The sequence below is a fragment of the Heloderma suspectum genome, chromosome 3, assembly GCF_057233095.1.
Source record: "Heloderma suspectum isolate Gila_16-S chromosome 3, 16-S_ref, whole genome shotgun sequence".
Classification (NCBI taxonomy): Eukaryota; Metazoa; Chordata; class Lepidosauria; order Squamata; family Helodermatidae; genus Heloderma; species Heloderma suspectum.
This window is the reverse complement of record NC_139460.1, coordinates 83,945,558-83,961,254: the sequence shown is the minus strand read 5'-3', so window position 1 is coordinate 83,961,254 and position 15,697 is coordinate 83,945,558. Positions and strand designations below refer to the sequence as shown.

Sequence of the window (15,697 nt, the reverse complement as noted above, 5' to 3'; positions counted from 1 at the left end):
TATTCCAAACTGGTATAAGCATACTGGGTAAGAGCAAGACCTGTAGGGCAGAAGTCCCTAGTTCAAATCACCTCAACTATGAAATTACTAGGTGGTCTTTGAATTTGGGAAGTGCAATAAATTGAAACAAATTGTTTGCTAGGACAGTTACAATAAAGGAAGAGCTTAAAAAAAATTCTAGCTAACAGTGAAGCTGGATTATTTTTGTTCCCTTTCTTGAATATAGATACAACATTTTCTGCTCAGCTATTTAGTAGTCCCCTTCCCTCAGTGTTAACTGATAAATGAAAAATGATAGCTAGTGTGACTATTTCATGTGCCAGATCTCTTGCTAGTCTTGAATTCATTTGAATACATGAACAGTTTTTAACACACAACACAAGCCATGACCAGAATGTTCCCTCCATCCCCAGTTGGCTAGCAACCTTAATTTCAGCTCTTTTAAGCATAGTTATAGAATACAGCAACTGTTTTCTTAACACTTCTCTCCATCAAAATATGTTCAGTTTATAAGATAGATTTTAAGTCCCCCCCAGCCTCCCACCCAATGTACACTGAGAAGCCAGTGCACACTGAATTTTTAGTCAAGCTGAGTCATTGCTTCCTTGTGAATCACCCTAATTAAAAGAAATTTTGCTGATGCAGGACAAATTGCGCAACCCTGTTGCCAGAGTGAATCTGTACCAACGTTAACTTGAACTTTTAACAAAACAGGTTGATTAAGCAAGAAAGCAGAATGAATACTCCTTTAAATGTATGGGCTCCAATATTTGAGGTGCTATAGGAGATTAGAAGTAAGAAAAGAAAAAAAAGCAGATCTTTGTTAATTCACAAAATCAATCATTACCAACTTTGGGAACACTTCTTCCTCTAGAACCTACAGAAATGCCAAATATAGATTATCAACTGTACACATGTATTAATAGTCCATGGGAAAAATAGTCAAGAACATGGAACATTAAACGGTATCAACTCTCAGGAGCCATAAAAAGATATGGAAACAGCAAATTCAGTTAAATGAAGCAACACCTTACTAAGAAGGACCAGATTAATCAAATCAGAAGCAAATATCTCAAACAGGACTCATATGTAGCATATCGAGCCACCTCCTCATATGCCATACATTTTTTAAATTGTCCATTCCATCACAAATTGGGGGCTTTCATCAAGTATTACCCCCCCTCCCAGGCACAAAGTGTTATCCCTCCCACACTCACACAAAACACTCTTAGATGGCTTAGGATACAGTTCTCCATCAACATAGACAGTAGTATCCTCAGCAAAGACATTTTCTTGCTGCCATGACACCCTACATCCTATTTCAAATTGCTGTAGTGCTGAAGGGCCCCCATGTGCAGGAAATGCCAACTATATTAACTGCTTTTCTATACCCCAAATTCTAAGGAGGTTTCCTACAATTTTTCCTGTATTTTTCATCTCACTCTATCTTAACTCACGGGAGATAACAAACATGTACTAAGCAAAACAGAAGGCTAAGAATAATTCTTTAGTGGTGTGAGGCCTCTAAGTTAGCATTTAGTGACTGGAGTGGAGACCAAAAGGCAGGATAAATGCAAGAAGAAATGAATAAAAATGTTAAAAGATAAGACACATCTTAATTTAGTGCATTTATTTTCAATATTTACAAATTTACATGCTGTTACTACCCTGTACCCTTGGAAAGTTTTTTTTTACTAATTTAAAATGAGCAATGAGCTTCCTTTTTCTTTTTCTTTCTCTTTTTCTAAGAAAGCATCTTACACGACAAGACTATGTATTCAGTCACTATACACTGTCAATATTACGTTTCAGAACAACGGACAAAATTCAGGCTTGTAGTGATGCAACACTGAGAATCAAGCTATAACTCAGTAGCAGATCTTGATCAGTGCCATCTTTTCAAAGCACAAGCCAAATTAAGCACCTGGGAGATATCAACTCCACAGGATTCTTTTAATGTGAGCCTCATATTCAATGGATAAAAGTCTGTAACAGATATGCTGCCAGCCATAAGGAATTTTCAATAATTCTTCCTTGTAAGCCTATGTATAGCAGACCACCCCTTCCTTGCCTACATCCAACAGTTTCTGTAACCATCAGTGTGATCCTGTGATGTACAGTGGTGATTCGGTGTATGGATCTTAGTTCTTTGAACTCCGTATAATTAATATCCCAAGACTCTTCAATGAGTTATGTCTGAGACTTGGACAGAAAAGATATATGGACTCAGACAAAATATAACTATGGTTTAAGAACTGGATGAACTTGGTTATTCAGTTCACATTTAAGCATACAGAGATTTCTACAAAGACTTCTACATCACATAGTATTTAGCTTTTGGAATGGTAGGACTTCTATCCAGTATAGTAGGTCTAATTGTGTAAGCATGAAAACGAGAACAATCATGCTGAATGCAATAGCTAATTATGCTTTTGATGTTTACATCTCAATATGGCTAAAGGCCAGAAAATACAACTGGATGACTATTGTTAATAGTGTTTTATATACTAATGCCCAGGTAGACGGATATTACCTGATGTTGCCAGACTCTGTGAAAACAAGAAACCATCCACCATGAAATGCTAATGTCCAATCTCAGGAAATAACTATTGCATTGTTAACTAACCTACTAAATGAAGATAACTGGATAACAGTCAAACAACAGAAGTGGCACATACTTAATACAATTACCTTTGAAAATCAAAGCTAAGGATATTTTCCTTTGTTTACAATCCACTTTCCCAATCAGTGGGAAGTATTATTTTCACTATTAAAGAAAACAGTCAGCTTAAAAGTTCAGATAAACAACTAGCAGTGGCTTTTAAGTGACAGTTGCATATCTAACCCCACCCAACCACCTTTCCTTTTATAAACACAGAGATACGCTCCAGATGAGTGCTAGCATTAGTTAAGAGCTGCTGATTCATTATGTTATGCTGACATTGCATGAAACAGCATTTTACTGAAAAATAAGAGACTTGGCTTTTGCAACACCTTAACTAACACTGAACTTGAACACCCCTTCTTTAAAATTACTGAAATGTTTTTGTATTAATATATTCAATTTAAAAAGCAATTGATTAATATGACAAACCATTCCTAAATTTGTTTAAAAAAAACATTATAATTACAGCTTCTTTTTCCAGCCATATATGAAATAAGCATTTTAATCTTAGCAAATACATTTGACTGGAAAACAGCCACTGTATGATTGAAAATATAATTTCTAAATTTCAAAATCTATAATATTTTGATGCATGAGTCACGTGATCAGCGTTCAAGCCAATATAGGTCTCTTGCTATTTTCACGAGGTCTAGCCAATTGATTTTCTTAAGAGATAAAGGTTACTGTGGTGTAGTGATTAAGAGTGTCAGACTAGGGCTAGAGAAACCCAGGCTCAGCCATGAAGCTCACTTGGTGACCTTGGGACTAATCACTACCTCACAGTGTTGTTTTGAATATAAAATGAAGGGGGGATGGAGGAAAGAACCACTGAAGTTGCCCTCAGCTCCTTAGAGGAAGGGGGGATAGAAGTGTAATAAACAGAGACAGGAGACATAGAGCAATATCCAATGCTGCTGTTCCACTTATGCCTTTGATGTAGTGCTAGCATAAGCAGCCTCTAGCACAGTGCCAAATGCATATGTTGGCATGACAGGCTTTCCGGGGAAGGCCCATCACAACAGCACCCACTACTAGAATTGCACTAGATGTTGCTTAAGCTTGTGCTAAGTCAATGCCATAAGTGGAGCAGTAGCATTTGATACCGCCCATAGACTAACACTGCAAAACTGGAGGTTTACAAAAGTTTAAAAGGGAAATAGGCACCTTGACATAGATATATCCATAACAGATCTTAATGTGAAGCAAATATGCACTTTGAAGAAACTTTTGATTAGGTACAGTAACAAATGAAGTGGTTGGTTTAAACTGACACTGGGGAGACCTAAGTTCAAATTCCCACTCGGCCAAGACGCTTACTGGGTAACCTTGGGCCAGTTACCGTCAGCCTAACCTACTTAACAGGGTTGTTGTGAGGATAAAATGGTGGGCGGGGGGGGGGGGGCAAGAGAACTAGGTATACCATCTTGAGCTCCTTGGACAAAATGCAGGATAGAAATGTAATAAGTAAAAATAAACTATCTGCAAGTGGTCTTAAATATTTAGACATTTGCTCTCAATTAATGAAAACAATGTAAGTGGCTGAAAATAATTGTCTATGATAAGAAGAATCCAGACAATAGAAAGCAAGTCAATATACGCCATGCCATAAAAGGTGTTATTCCCTCTGCAAATATACCACATTTAGGAAGCAATCCTATGGCCACTATACACTGTCTAGAGGGCCACAGGATTTTTCAGTTTCTGGGATCTGAGGTCAAAGCCAGGGCTCCAAATGCAGTTCCCAGAAACCATGCTCCCCACCCCCTCCCTCTCATAGCCAGCACGGTTCTCTCCACGTCGTCCATGTCTCCACACTCAGAAACAGAGCACAGAGGTGGTGAAAGCGGGTGGTACCAGAGGCAGGGAGGAGACTGTGGAGGCTGTTTTACACTTCCTATGCACCGCGTGGCTTCCTTCACTCCCTCTCCCTGAAGCCGCGGCTAGACAGCCAAAATCGGCTGTCTAGCCAAAAATGCAGGGCGGCCAGAGCACGGAGGCAAGGATCGCCTCTTTGCTACAGCCTCCCTGCATTGGATACTTGACAGCCTCTGACTTCAGAGGCTGCCATCTATCTCAATAGCACTGCGTCCTTAACCGCTCTGTTACTTGCCATATAACAGGGGTACTACTTATGTTTGCATAGCACTGCCATTGCCACTATAAATGAAACAGTTGTAAGCACTCTTGCCTTCCATTTAAAGACACAGAAGTGCCCCATTCCTTCATGAGAAAGATTTATAAACCTATCTACTATGCATCTCCCATTTCTATCAAATGGGAATCTTACCCTACTTACGTACATGTGTCTCAAAAAAAGCTGTGTATAGAAACTTTCCCCACATTACAGTTCTAAAAGTAGAAGTTGTGCACAAGTGCATTCCAGGCACTTGAAAAATGATAAGGAACTGCACTTCTCAATTAGTGTTGAGAAAACTATTCAACTCATGTTAAGTTTCAAGATTTTCATTACTAACTTAATTAAGTATAACCCAGGATGTTAAAAGGTACTCGTTACACAAGGCAACTCTAATAGTACTTAGTGAAAATGAGACTGTTCTTCTGAGTCTTAACTGCCACAAATGACTCCAGACTTTTGAAGATTAACACCGCCCCCCCCCCCATTATCCTAAACTTCTTAATTCAAAGTGTTGGTAACCACATAGCTTCAAAATAAATTTATCAACTATAAATCACATCTTGTGAAGTTCTTTTATGAACAGTTTTACTAACCTGAACTAACATTTTCAGGATCAAGATCATTCATCACAAGGTATTTTACATGAAAAAGAGGTTGCAATCCAACCCTCCAGTATATGTTCTTATAGTCCTGTACATTTGTGTGCACCTAAATCTCACCGAAATACAGGACTGCAACCTGACGTTCTAGTCCTAACTATAATTACTTGGCAGTTCCAAGGAACATACTTCCAAGTACATTTAAGAACAAGCAAATGAGTACTGCCACATTAAAATGAACAGTAAAAATGCACCGTTTATTAATACTGAAATCCAATGCCCACTTATTTGGGAGTAAACCCTATCAAACATAATGAGGCTTACTTTCACATAAATAGGTTTGTGCTGTTATTTATCTCACTAAATATTACTTTGGAATGTCTTGGTGCTTTTCTTTTATACATGTCTTCTTTCCTTTCCTACTGAAACTTTGTATTCTTAAACAGTAAAGAATCCATTCGACTATAATTTTAAAAGAAAAAGTTCCATTCAACATCACCGTAATTCAAGTCTATGCCCCAACCACTGAGGCCGAAGAAGCTGAGGTTGATCGGTTCTATGAAGACCTACAACACCTTCTAGAACTAACACCAAAAAAAGACGTCCTCTTCATCACAGGGGATTGGAATGCTAAAGTAGGAAGTCAAGAAATCACCGGGATAACAGGCAGGCATGGCCTTGGTGTACAAAATGAAGCAGGACAAAAGCTAATAGAGTTTTGCCAAGAGAACATGCTGATCATAGCAAACACTCTTTTCCAACAGCACAAGAGGCGACTCTACACATGGACGTCACCAGATGGTCAATATCGAAATCAGATTGATTATGTCCTTTGCAGCCAAAGATGGAGAAGCTCCATACAGTCAGTAAAAACAAGACCTGGAGCTGACTGTGGCTCAGATCATGAGCTGCTTCTTGCAAAATTTCGGCTTAAATTGAAGAACGTCAGGAAAACCACTAAACCGTTCAGGTATGACCTAAATCATATCCCTGATGAATATACAGTGGAGGTGAGGAATAGATTTCAGGGATTAGACCTGATAGACAGAGTGCCTGAGGAACTATGGACGGAGGTCCGTAACATTGTTCAGGAGGCAGCAACGAAATCCATCCCAAAGAAAAAGAAATGCAAGAAAGCAAAGTGGCTGTCTGATGAGGCTTTACAAGTAGCTCACGAAAGAAGGGAAGCGAAAAGCAAGGGAGAAAGGGGAAGATATACCCAACTGAATGCAGAGTTCCAGAGAATAGCAAGGAGAGACAAGAAGGCCTTCTTAAGTGAACAATGCAAAGAAATCGAGGAAAACAACAGAATGGGAAAGACTAGAGATCTCTTCAAGAAAATTGGAGATCTCAAGGGAACGTTTTGTGCAAAGATGGGCATGATAAAGGACAAAGAAGGCAGGGATCTAATAGAAGCAGATGAGATTAAGAAGAGTTGGCAAGAATACACAGAAGAACTATACAGGAAAGATCTGAATGTCCCTGATAGCCATGATAGCGCAGTCACTGAACTTGAGCCAGACATCCTAGAGAGTGAAGTCAAGTGGGCCTTAGGAAGCATTAGTAACAATAAAGCTAGCGGAGATGGCAGTATTCCAGCCGGGCTATTTAAAATCCTAAAAGATGATGCTGTTAAAGTGCTGCATTCAATATGCCAACAAATCTGGAACACTCAACAGTGGCCACAAGACTGGAAAAGGTCAGTTTACATTCCAATTCCAAAGAAGGGCAATGCCAAAGAGTGTTCAAACTACCGCACCATTGCGCTCATTTCACATGCCAGCAAGGTGATGCTCAAAATCCTACAAGCTAGGCTTCAGCAGTATGCGAACCGAGAACTACCGGAAGTACAAGCTGGGTTTAGAAGAGGCAGAGGAACTAGAGATCAAATCGCCAACATTCGCTGCATCATGGAGAAAGCAAGAGAATTCCAGAAAAACGTCTATTTCTGCTTCATTGACTACGCTAAAGCCTTTGATTGTGTGGATCACAACAAACTGTGGCAAATTCTTAAAGTGATGGGAGTACCAGACCACCTTACCTGTCTCCTGAGAAACCTGTACGAGGGTCAAGAAGCAACAGTAAGAACCAGACATGGAACAACCGATTGGTTCAAAATTGGGAAAGGAGTACGACAAGGCTGCATATTGTCACCCTGCTTATTTAACTTATATGCAGAGTACATCATGAGAAATGCCGGGTTGGATAAATCAGAGGTCGGAATTAAGATTGCTGGGAGAATTATCCACAACCTCCGATATGCAGACGATACCACCCTAATGGCAGAAAGCGAAGAGGATCTCAAGAGCCTCTTGTTGAGGGTGAAAGAGGAGAGTGCAAAAGCTGGTTTGAAACTCAACATTAAAAAAACGAAGATCATGGCATCTGGCCCCATCACTTCCTGGCATATGGAAGGGGAAGAAATGGAAGCAGTGACAGATTTTACTTTCTTGGGCTCCAAGATCACCGCAGACGGTGACTGTAGCCATGAAATTAAAAGACGCTTGCTCCTGGGGAGGAAAGCTATGGCCAACCTAGACAGCATAGTAAGAAGCAGAGACATCACCTTGCCGACAAAGGTCCGTCTAATCAAAGCTATGGTTTTCCCAGTAGTAATGTATGGCTGTGAGAGCTGGACTATAAGGAAGGCTGAGCGCCGAAGAATTGATGCTTTCGAACTGTGGTGCTGGAGAAGACTCTTACGAGTCCCCTGGACTGCAAGGAGGTCAAATCAGTCCATCCTAAAGGAAATCAACCCTGACTGCTCATTGGAAGGACAGATAATGAAGCTGAAGCTCCAATATTTTGGCCACCTAATGTGAAGAGAAAACTCCCTGGAAAAGACCCTGATGCTGGGAAAGACTGAAGGCAAAAGGAGAAGGGGACGGCAGAGGATGAGATGGCTAGATAGCATCACGGATGCAATGAATATGAACTTGAGCACGCTCCGGGAGAGAGCGCAGGACAGGAAGGCCTGGCGTGCTATGGTCCATGGGGTCACGAAGAGTCGGACATGACTGAACGACTGAACAACAAGAGATAACATCTGGAAAGTTCCACAGAGTTAAAATTAACTTTAAAAACTATCAGTATGACCCTGCTTTCTAGCCTGCAGTGATAGTGAGTTCTGTTTCGCCACAAATTGTATCATCCCTAAATCCCATCACACTCAGAGCTCAATCCTCCCCAGCATGCTAACTAGGAATCAACACCAGTTTGCATCTGACTAAATAAACATGCATTGGATTGAACTTTTATCCTCAGTTTCTCAAAGTTTATGGAACTTCTTCCCCCACATTCAAAACTTTTCCCACCATGTGTCCTTCAGTCCCCCCTGAACCCAATTCCAAGTTGAATGGGTGGATATTCTCATATGCAGTTGTTTTCAGATTCTTGGACAGAAGTACTATTCCAATACTAGCATCTAACCCTTCCAAAACTACACATAGGGAACTTTCATTAGAACAAAGCAGCAGTTCTTCCTGTGTTTCCCTCTTCCCAAATCAGACTGGAATAATAGGAGAGTAAAAATACATTATCCATACAAATCTAACGTCAAGCAGCGATGTCCCTTTGCAACAAACATTCAAGCTACCCAGGGTGGGGGAAGAAGGATCAATGTGCTTTGTAATCCCACCTTCCCCGGAACTTTGCATTCCCCTTCAGCAGTCCCATGCCCTCAAGTGGAACCCAACTCATATTTTCAGAACCAGTGTCCTAACACCCCAATCCTGTGTATGTTTAAACAAAAGTAAACCCTCTCTATGTTCAGTGGGGCTTATTCCCAGGTAGTGTGTACAGGATTACAGAGATGCTCAAGGATTTGGCTGGCCTTGGTAGCCAGTCAAAAACGTGTACTTGCCACAAACTCTGCCCCTCACCCTAAGGGGAGGGGTAAGAGTTCTGCATATAATGTTATGCTGAGCTTTAGCAGTAATCCAAGCACCTCCAAATCCCAGGGTGACTGCAGGAATAAGGCCCCACGGTCCTTCCAGCTCCAAGCTGGAAAGACAGGTAGATTAATCCCTGTAATGCTGAGCCTCAGAGACCACTCCAAAACCATCCCTTTCAAAGCTCAGTGCAACATCAGGGAGTGTTTCCATCCTTATTCTGGCTCCATAGAAGGGCACAGACTCTCGACAGAATGAAAAATGAGATCACAACTGCATAGGTTCTAATGAAATCAGTGGGTTATTTACAATGCAGGTGCTTAGGATCAGGCATTAAGATTTACTGTGAGCACCATCTTGACGATACCATGTAGGTGCCAAGTTGGGAGAGCTAGGTTGTGAACATCTTGATTTGTTAAATTTTTAGACCATTTTCCATAAAACTAAAACTAACAAATAATAATGAAATCACAAACACAATTAAATTTCAAAATAAAATTAGGACGTAATCAGTCGGCTGCCTCTGAAGTACGGTCACTGAAACTCCGTTCAGAACCCTTGCTCCGATCTCGGTTCCTGAAAACCAAAAAATCCTGTGGTCCTCTAAACAGTGTCTAGTGGCCATAGGATTCCTCCCTTACAATATTTATTTGATTTATACTGCCTTTCTACCAAAAAATGGCACGTGGCAGTTTATGGGCATAATTAAAATTGATTAAAACAATAACAATACATTAAGATACAATAAAAATAACAATTATTGAATAAAAATAAAAACAGCACCCAACTCAGTAGAAACACTTACAGGCCAAAGGCATCTTGAATAAAGCAGTCTTTGCCTGCTAGTGGAACAGCAGAGAGTGAGCAAGTCTAGTTTCCTTTGGGAGGGAGTTTCACAGCCTGGGAACAGCCACTGAAAAGTCCCTCTCTCGGGTTGCCACCAAGCGTGCCTCTGAATGTGGGGGTCTCAAAACTAGGGATGTACGAAAATGACTTACCTTTCGTGGATTATGTTGATGGTGGGGGGGGGGAAGCATTCCGTCCTTCCCCCCGGAATCCTGGCCGGGGGGGGAGGCGCTCCGTTCCTCCCCCCGGAATCCTCGAAAGGCCGGCTGTGCTCCGCGGCAGCTCCGCGGAGCAGCCGGCCTGGCCCGAGCCGTCCGCAGCCGGATTTCCAGCTGCGGAGGGCTCTGGGTAAAAAAAACCCAAAAACCCGCGTACGCAAATGGCGGAGGCTACGGCCACCGCCATTTGCGTTCCTTCTTTTTGGCCGTCTTAATCTACGTAAATATTTACGTAGACTATGTTGGCGAAAATAAAGGGGAACGCAAATAGCGTAGTGGGCGCTATTTGTGTCCCTTTTTCATTCACCATTTTAGCCTACGTAAATCTTTATGTAGGCTAAAACAGCGAATCAAAAGGGGACGCAAATAGCGCCCGCTACGCTATTTGTGTTCCCCTTGATTTTCGCCATCATAGTCTACGTATTTACGTAGATTAAGACGGTAAAAAGAAGGAACCCAAATGGCAGCGGCCGTAGCCGCCGCCATTTGCGTACGCAGTTGTTTTTTTTTAAACCCACCCAACCATGATAGGCTACGTAAAGATTTACGTAGCCTATCACGTCTTTTTTTTTTTTTTTTTACACAAGCCTGGAAATGGCGGCGGCGGCAGCCAGTCGGAAGACCGGCTGCTGCAGAAGCCGCCGCAGAAGCCGCAGCCGGAGCCGCCGCCACCCGGAAGATCCGCCCCAGGTGAGTCTCGTCCCGGGGGGGGTTCCGCGGGGGGGGGGGCGGCAGGCCGTTCTGCCACAGAGTTCGGGAGGCCGAATGTACTGGCATTCGTCCTCACCGAGATCTGTGGCGGAATTCTCTGACATCCCTACTCAAAACACAGGCTTCTCCCGAAGATCTTAAGAACCAGCCAGGGTCGTATGGGAGAAGGTGGTCTTTCAGGTAGCCTGGCCCCAAGCCGTACAGGACTTAATAGGTAATAACCAGCACTTTAAATTCTGCCCAGAAACTGGTAGCCAGTGAAGCTGCTATAACAAGGGAATCACATGCTCCCTGTAACCACCCCTGGCCACAGCATGCTGGACCAGCTGAAGTTTCTGAACAGTTTTCAAACGCGACCCTACGTATAGCGTGTGACGTTAGTCCAAACAGTATGTAACTAATGCATGTGTGACCATGGGCTGATAAGACATCTCTAGGAATGGGCACAATTGGCACTCTAGCCTCAGTTGGGCAAACACATGCCTGGACACCTAGTTCAGGGCCAAGTCCAGGAGTACTCCCAAACTGTGAGCCTGAGTCTTTAGGAGGAGTGTAACCCCATCCAGCAAAGGCTGAATCCCTATTCCTGATATGCCTTTCAGCTGAACAAAACCACCTGTCTTGTCTGGATTAAGCTTCAATTGCTTTGCCCTCATCCAGTCCATTACTGACATCAGGCATGGATTTAGAAGTAGAACAGTTTCCTTGGATTTAGATGGAAAGGACAGAGTTGGGTGTCATCAGCATACTGGTGGCACAGAACCGCAAAATTCTGGACAATATTTCCCAGTGGTTTCATGTATATGTTAAACAGCATGGGGGATACAATGGAACCCTGAGTGATACCACAGGGCAATGGCCACAGGAATCCCCCAGCACCACATTCTGAGATTGCCCCTCCAAGAAGGACCAGACCCACCATATAGCAATGCCTCCCAGTTCTACCTCAGACAGATGCCTCAGAACGATACCATAGTTGATGCTATCGAAAGCCAGCAAATAGGGACATACTTCCCCTGTCCAGTTCCTGTCACAGATTGTCTACCAAGGCAACCAAAGCACTCGCTGTCCCACAACCAGGCTGGAAGCCAGACTGAAATGGATCTAGCCTCATCCAGAAATCTCTGGAGCTGAGAAGCCACCGCATGCTTCAGGACCTTGCCTGAGAATGCAATATTGGAGACTGGCTGGAAATTACCCAATACAATGCGGTTCAGGGAGATTTTTTTAAAAAAACAAAGGTGTTGCCACTGCCTCCTTTGGGCAGGATAGAAACACACCTTGTTGTAAAGAGGTGTTCACCACTACCCTTACCCACTCAGGAGCAATTGTGTCAACTGTCCAGGCCACTTCCATTCCAGAGATCAACCAGGGCCCTGGCAGAATCGTCTGCCAAATATGACCATGATAAAAGAGCAGCCAATAGCACCTATGCCACCCTTTACTCCAAAGCCTGCACAAACACAAGCTTTCATTTTTCCTCTGAAAGCTCACTAAACTTAGGTTTAAGCAAGCCTCAAAGAGATTTCTATATTTGTTGTGTATGGTGTGCATTTTACTATGACATTATTTATACCTTCTAAAATCTTGTTACTTGTCCTGAAACAAGGCTAGTTTAGCTTACATGTTCGGCAGCATTGCTGCTCACACAAATTCAAACCAGAAGGGAAAGAACATGAGCGGTATGAAATGCAGTTGGGCTGTTTAACTATTGTGGCAGAGCAAGACGCTTCTGTCACAGTGTCAATAGAAATGCAGAAGACACAAGAAAGAATGTACAACTTATCATTACTTAATCTTGGCAGTTTTTCATGACCCTACTAACCTTTTGGAGAACTTGTTTAAGCTCCAAGTTTAATATAAATGATATATTACTGCCGTTAATAAAGCTGTAACAGATCTCCCTTAAGTACAAGTAAACGGACATATCTACATCTCACTGGGCTCGTAATCTATTGTGGTCACCTGTTAGATCTGACTGCTGGATCCAATGGGTGCCTTCCCCCAACGAATAAATGTTTTTTGCTACTTGCGTCATTATTTGAAATGTGTCTCAGTGCTCCACACAATAGTAACTCATCCTGTTATTAAGACAGAAAACACCACATGTCCCAAGTTACCCTGTGTCCCTATAAAGTGCCATCGTTTGATCCTAAACACATTTATCTGGAAGCAGCTTCTGCGAGCTTCTCTATAAGAACTTAAGAGTTAACCGTGTGTTTAGAACCATACACTTCATGTTCACTCAGAAGCAAGTCCAACTGAGTTTAATGGGGCATGTTCACAGCAAGCGTGCTTAGCTTTAGGCACAAGTTATCTGCACAAAAACTCTGGTTATAAGGCAACGAAGTCTGACTGCGGGTTTAACTGCTTTGTCCCGCTGACAGCACATCCAACAGCAACCATACCTGCTTCTTTGACTTTATAGCCACAGGGTCTTACGCCCAAACCCCACCGCGATCACGCTGACAGGACTAGTAGCACACGTACCCCTGAGGCCCAGAAGCCCGAGGCCCCTTCAGCACCAGAACGGCGAAGTCGCAGGAGAGGTGATCTCTGCCCCGAAGTGCCTACAAAGAGCCGCTGACATTTTCTCCCGCGGGGCATCAATATGCCAGCGACGGCGCTTTAAAAGCTTCTTCCTCGGACGCCCCCGTCACTCCTTTCTACGTCTTCACCGACGCCCGCCCCCCCCCCAAGCATTCTTCCAACAACCTCCCCCCCCCCCCCCAATACTTGAGCCGCCTCGCGAATGGACAACGGATCCCCTTCCCTCTCCCTCGGGCAAGGCGGAGGCGAGTAGACCCGGGGGAGCCCTCCCGCGAGATGCGCGCCTGCGCTCTCGTGCTCCCCCTCTGCCGCGGTCTCCGTCCCCTTCCCTTCCGCCGCCGGCGGGCCCCGCTCCGCCCGCGCGACACGGCCCCGTCTGCTCACCCGCCTCTGGCCCAGCCGCAGCCCTTCGAGCGAGCGTCAGCCACTCGACGCCCCTTCCTCGGGGCCAGCTCCGCCGGGGCTTCTGCAGGCGCCGCGCCGACCGCCCCGCAGTCAGGTGACAACATCGCAGCCTCCTCCACCCGCTCTCCGCCGATTGGACGCGGGTCCCAGCTGACGTCCTCTCCTTTTCTCCCCCTCCCTCCCCCCCCCGCCGTCGTCTCAGGCGCGCATGCGTCTGTCCGATGCCTCGCTCGCGCCCAGGCGGCAGTGGAGGGCGCGTAATCTTTTCTGGGAGCGGCACGCGAGCGCGTCGGTTGAGATACCGGACGTTCCCGTTGGTACCAGGTCTGCGGAACAGGGGGAGGCGGGAGTGTCGGACGGACGGCTGCTCACGCTTACTTCGCAGTGAGCCCTGTGGTGGGGCTACCTTCTGAGTAAACCTACATTTCTGAGCAGCAGCACCACCTCCGCCTTTATTGCCAGTGCCGATACTTACCTCTACCTTTATTTTAACATACTTAGGGCGCAATCCTACGCATGTTTAGACAGAGGAAAAGGCCTACAACTCCCAGCATGCCCCAGCTAGCAGTGCCGCCTGGGGCATGCTGGGAGTTGTAGGCCTTTTCCTCTGTCTAAACATGCGTAGGATTGCGCCCTTAACATTGTCTTACGTTTCTCCAACCTTTGCAGTGACTTCGAGCATAATTAAGACAGCCACTCACAACGGGGGGAAACCCATTTAAAAGGGAATAAAATCACGCACGCAATAAAAACAGTATAATCTCAGCCACAAAACATTAACACTATTAAATTATTTCATAATCGCAGCTCATATCCCAAATACTGGACAAAATAGGCAAGCCTTGTAGCACTCCCCCTCGCCAACGCTCCCACACACCTGAGTTTGAAGGTGCATTGCCTGGACCTCTTCTGGGAGTTTGTTCCAAAGCCTTTGAGAAAGAAGGGCCTGTACAACAGCTAGTCTGTACAATATCTAGAGTTATGTGCTGCATATCTTTTAAGAGAGATGCCTTATGAAATGCCTTACATTTGGTATATGGCAATTACTATGATCAACTGAAGTAGAAGAGCTGAAAGAATTAGAAATACATGGTTTGATTGACCCATGCCAATACAAGTAAGCTCTGGCTTCACTGTACATAATAAAAATTAGCTATTGTACAGGTATCTGATACAATTCACATCGTATAGTTAACATAAATGTGCAACCCCTTTGGCTTTTTGCATAGTGTTCCAAGTAGCATATATGACAGAATATAAATGCCATGTTTCTGATTTCAAAGTACTCCAAAATAAGGCCACCAGATGTCAGGGTATTTCACTAGAACTTTCTTATGTCACAATACTGGAGGCATGATAAAAGCTGCACCTACTGAAATTCCCTCTCTTCTTTATAATTCTTTTAAGGGCACAGCATCCTATCCTTCATTGCATCTGTTCACTATAGCCCAAACTCTTCCCAAGGTCTTACCTTCTCTTTCCAGGACTGGTTTCATTCACAAAATTTAGCTTAAGACAAAACAAGATTCAAGCCAACTCTTTTCTGGCTTCCTTCATATTTCTTTCATGAGAATTCTTCCGTTTTTATTGTATGACAAAAATACCACATCAATAAAACTAGGTGAAAAACAAATATGTTTGGTCTAATTATGAGAAATGTTAATCATTATTCAGCT

The 15,697-nt window shown here is 43.6% G+C and overlaps 1 protein-coding gene across 3 annotated transcripts in view; it reads right to left on the bottom strand.

Annotated features, from left to right (window-relative positions):
• Positions 1–14,149, bottom strand: part of BACH1 (BTB domain and CNC homolog 1) — a 40,747-nt gene extending 26,598 nt beyond the window's left edge. Inside the window, exon 1 of one of the 3 annotated variants that reach the window (XM_084843582.1) lies at positions 14,001–14,149. The gene's annotated coding sequence lies outside the window, so the exon portion shown is untranslated. Of the gene's footprint in view, positions 1–2,691; positions 2,768–13,556; positions 13,628–14,000 lie in introns of those variants that run through there. The other 2 variants (XM_084843583.1, XM_084843584.1) reach the window with 2 other exon arrangements.
• Positions 14,150–15,697: the final 1,548 nt, after the last annotated feature.